The sequence below is a fragment of the Echinops telfairi genome, unplaced genomic scaffold (assembly GCF_000313985.2).
Source record: "Echinops telfairi isolate 266 unplaced genomic scaffold, ASM31398v2 ScPeMD7_7423;HRSCAF=8461, whole genome shotgun sequence".
In the NCBI taxonomy this organism is placed as follows: Eukaryota; Metazoa; Chordata; class Mammalia; order Afrosoricida; family Tenrecidae; genus Echinops; species Echinops telfairi.
The window spans coordinates 1,385,359-1,390,551 of record NW_022111323.1 but is presented as its reverse complement, the minus strand read 5'-3'; the positions used below and the strand labels follow the sequence as shown (position 1 = coordinate 1,390,551).

The window sequence follows — 5,193 nt, the reverse complement described above, 5'->3', positions numbered from 1 at the left end:
ACACACACACACACACACACACCACCTGACTCTGTCAGATAAGAAGAGGATTAAGACAGGGGGATTTATTCACACTTCTGAGACATTTCCCTAAATCCAGTGTAGCTGGGTGAGATCATCTCTCTAGCGTGGGAGAGATTTCTCTCATTGTGTCTTACATTGATTGAGCTAAAGACTTAGTGTCCCCTTTCCTTGGACAGTGTCAGATAAAGCAATGTTAATACATTCTTTCATTTTTGTCTACCTACTGACCCCATACCACTTTTATGTTATGACAACACAACAAATTATGACACGCTGCACCACAATTGAGTAGGTTTTTATTTTTTGTGCATAAAATTCCATTCCTGATACATCTTGCTAAGAGTTGAACTTGGGAAAGAGCCTGGTGATTTGATGAAGACATGGGACTCTTCTGATTCCAGTCATATCAGTAAGATGAGTCCAAATGTCCAAATCCTTTATCAGACCCCACTACCTCTGTAAAAGGCTGAAATCATTTTTCTTGTTGAGTTTGCTTGGGTCAATTTCCAGGAGTTCTAGCTTGGACTCTCTATAAGCAAGTAGAGAAACATAAATTAGATAGAAGTTTTGCCCCTTTCATAATTTTGTACATGTTCACAAAAACTGTCCCAATGTTCAACTCCCCAACAACTAATAATTATGATGAAATTATTAGACTCTAGATGGAATAATGTATTCAATGATACTCATATTTTCACACTACTTATGAGAAATCAAGGGTTTATAGAGACTTAAGCACACTTTTTAAGAATCACATGACTAGTTACAAGCAGACCTGAAGTCAAGATGTTCCCTGATTTCAGATGCAGGATTTTCTGCCTGCCTGATAGGACCAGAACTGCCTTTGACTACCTCTGTGGATCTCACTATGGGGACAAAGCATGACAGTGCCAAAATGATTTGATACCTTATCCATATCGTGTTAGGCTGAGTTGACTGGAGAGACAAATCCAGTGACACTCACATATGTGTAAGAGCGAGCTTTATATCAATAAGTAGTTATATATAAGTAAAACTTTCCAGCCTAGTCAAGATCAACTCCATAAATCCAATAATAGTCCATAATTCTGTTACTAGTCCATAAGTCTCTCTTCAGACTCACACAGCCACAAGCAATGATGCAGAGTGAAGGAAAAGCACAGACCAGTGGGTGCAGACTTGTGTGGATCCAGTGGCAGTGGACGCATCCACACAAGTCTCCATGTGGCTTATCACAGGAAGGTGAAGCATAGAGAGAGAGAGTGGCTGGTCTCCATTGAGCCATTTACCTCGGCTATGCCTCCAAATATCATCAAGCTGCAAACTAATTGACAGGCTAAACTCCTCTCCTATACTTCATTTATCAAGTTGACATGAAATTATGTAACTACCACACATGTCTAAAGCAAAAGAAATAGAAAGGTGAACGCATTGCCGAGCCGCTGATGCTCATGAAGTGACCTGATTATTATAAAAAAAGAGAGAGCTCCTACCACACTCCTAAGAATGTCTGTCTTTGCAGAAGATTCATGGTGCCCTAAGAGGAGCATAAGTGGACAGTGGATTGAAAAAATAACACAAAACTCATCTTTGCCATTTATTCCTCAGAGGTTGGACTAAAACTGAGAGAAGAGGTGAAATAGCACACTGTTAATCACAATGCTAAAAATGCAATATAATTTAAGATTTAAATTGTTACAAATTCAAAATGTAACACGGCTTGCAGTAAAAAAAAAAATCCCTTTTAAACTTCATCAGTAAGAATGCTCTCAGGAAGGAGGCAAACAAGGCCATTTAGATAAGTAATGGAGCCTGAGACCTCAGGGTTGGTTGTATGACAGAAGTGAAGATATCAATTGATGGTCTGATAATCACATGGGGAAATGTAGACTATTTTCCTGGGAAGCCTGCTTGCTTTGTCACATTGGGATGAAAATTTTCAAAATCTGTTAATTATTCAAAAATTTCAAAACTTATTAATTATTCCCACTCCACCCTATAATAATTTGTTTGATTCTCACTCAATTCTTTGAAGCAGTTTGGAGGTAGAAAACCTCACTGTTTCCTTCTGTCTGGCATTTGCAGAAATAGGATTGAGTTTCTCAAATCAACCTGACCTCTGTCTTTGGCTGAAACAGTGATAGGTAATCACAGACCTGTTTTCCTGGCAACAAAACTAGGCCGCAGCATGCCACACTGTGTCTCAACATTTTACAGAGGCTTCCTGTACTATGCACTCCTTCTGTTTTAATCTTGAAATCATGTGATAATTAAGGATGAACTGACAAAAATTTGCTGTTTCTCTTTAGAAGTTAAGATTAATTTATCTCCTTCTAAAGGGTAGCATGCAGCTGACTACCTGCAGTCACAAGGAAAATCACACCTTCAAGTATAAAGAACAACCTGAGAATTAAATGACCTATCTCACAGGCCAGATACCTCCAGAAACCCCTTCCTTCATGCCCTAACTATAAAACACCCCCTAACCTGTTGTTTGGGGAAGTAGATTTTTTATTAGCACAGACCAGTCTGTCTCCCTGGGTGCTAAAATACTCACTCCACATAGTCACTTCCAAATCATTACAATTCTACAGGGCAGGCTAGAATTGCCCCTGTGGGTTTCTGACACTGTAACTCTTTACTTGAGTTGAGAGCCTCAGCTTTCAACTGCGAAGTGGCTGGGGATTTCAAACAGTTGACCTTATGGTGAGTAATCCAATGAGTAACAACTACACCACCAGGGTTCCTTCTTGGGTGCTAGTACTCAATAAATATTCTTTTTGTCACTCTGCCCTCATGAATTATCTTACTTTGAACAGACTACTCAAGTCACAGGTTGCATGAAAACTCCATCCACTTACTTTCAAATAAACAAAAAGCAAATGGATAAAGACACATAACCAGCGGAAGGAGATGTTGGACAGTGTAAACTATGACAAAATAATAATTTATAAATTATCAAGGGTTCATGAGGGAAGGGAGAGCGGGGAGTAAGGGGGGGGAAATGAGGAGCTGATGCCAAGGCCCTAAGTGGAGAGCAAATATTTTGAGAATGATTAGGGCAACGAATGTACAAATGTGCTTTACACAATTGATCTATGTATGGATTGTGGTAAGAGCTGTATGAGCCCCAATAAAAATGATTTTAAAAAAGAAAGAAAAAAAATTTAAACAAGTTAATGAAAGCCAAAATATGACTTTAGGTATATCACATCTGAAAAAAAAAAGACACATAACTAGATATATGTTTAATATGAAGGGTGTAGGCTGGAAGGGGGCTTAATTCCCATCTATTACCTTCACTTCTTTCCTGCAGATTCCAGTCACCACTGCCCACCCCACCATCTTAGTCAGATCTAGGGTTTCAGAGTCTAGAATGAGTTCTAATTTTGTTTCTAAGAATATAATGAATGACTGGTGGCAATTACATGAAGTGATCCTAACAAAGGTGCTTATGAGTTTAAGCAAAAACATCGTCACATAGATCAAATATTGCTGTCATAACCCATCTTTCATTAAGATTACTGGATTTTCTATACTAGGCCTTGAAGGCATAACCTACCTTTCCAGCTTCTGCCTATTCTTAACTTGTTATCTTTAGCTGAATGGGGATAATTTTTTTCAGAGATGCAATAGATGAAGTGGCTATAAACATTACATATAAATAGAGTTAAATGTAGAAAAAGATCTTCTGATGTAAATGAATATGACATAAAAATACAGAACCAGGAGGGGAAAGGATTCAAAATAACAGATAATTAAAGTTTTGAATATTGTTTGGAACGTGGTGGGCTGCGCTCTACATGATTTCCTGGGTTGCTATTGTGATGACTGTCCACTTCCAGGAGAAACCAGACTCCTTCAAGTACAGCAATATTATTAATCTGCTGCTACAGGGAGGCCTCTTCGAGTTCCCGAAACCTTTGCTTTCTTCTCCTGTCTCTCTTCCTAATGTTTATCCCGTTGCTCTTCCTTGATCTGGAGATGAGGTTGTTTATGTTTTCTTATAGAAGCTCACTCTGCTCACAAATTCATTCAGAGAAGTATTTTCTTTAGATTGTCCTTCAGTTTTCCTTTGTGTGACACGTAGGTGAGAGGAAATGACAAACTTGCTTTGAAATCGAACACCGGTCTCCTGCTGTCAGCTTGATGGGGGTAATAACAGCAACAGGATCAACTTAGTGTCTTTTGGTTAATCCCAGCGATGGTGACATGTGGAGACTTTCTGGCTGAATTCTTGGTCAGTGCTCATGTATGCTCATTATCTTCAGTAGCAGCTGAAAAGCTGACATTCATTTTGGTTGCTGAGAGCATGGAGGGCCTGACTAATCACATTGGACATAAGATGCTCTGACATCCTTTGCACTGAGGTAGATGTTGTGAGCGACGTTGGCTGGTGGAAATATAAGCCAAGAAGGCTGCCTTCTGAGTAGAACTGGAGTCACCATCGGAGTCACAACGACTCCCTGCTTCTTCAATTCATTATGTGAATTGTTGTGCACATCAGAAGGTTTGTTTTTTTCTCTCTCAACATACATTGACCAATGAATTCCATTTCCTTAAAATAAGCCTCATGAAGTTTCTTAAAGTTTGGAGTAGTGCTTCCAATTTTTTTTCAAGCTTTGGGGCACCATTTGTGTAGAAATATTGTCTTCTTTCTAAAAGTATCTTTGAATCTTCATTATTGTTTCTTCTGCCTTTTTGCATGGAAACTGCATTCTCTGCTCCTTGGCTCTCATTTGGTGAAGAAGGAACATCTGCAACAGTTTTGAGATCCTGGCTTTCCTGATTCTGAAATTCAGTGGGATCACTTTTATCCCATTCTGAATGATACTGTTGGGAGTCAGGGGTTCCTTTTACTGCCCAGCACCTTTTCTTTAGGTAACACAGTTGGCCTTCTGCTGTTTGTACCTGACTTGTAATCTGTACCTCATTCTCATCACAAGGGGAATCCAAAGGTTGACTTTTGTATTAGCCTGGGTACTTTAGACAAACAAATCCATAGCATCTCATGTGTAAGAGAGAGTTTTATATCTCTCTCCTGTATAAGAGAGAGTTTAAGTGCACATCAAGAAGACATGTACTTATGCAAATATATTTATATGAGGATGGGGAAATAGATCTATGTGCCTATATTTATAGGTTTAGTACTAAGGTAGCAGAAGGACATTGGGCCTCCACTCAAGTACT

General features: G+C 39.0%; 1 pseudogene; it reads right to left on the bottom strand.

Annotated features, from left to right (window-relative positions):
* Positions 1 to 3,882: 3,882 nt before the first annotated feature.
* The window catches only part of LOC115872307, a 3,132-nt pseudogene continuing 1,821 nt past the window's right edge, over positions 3,883 to 5,193 (bottom strand).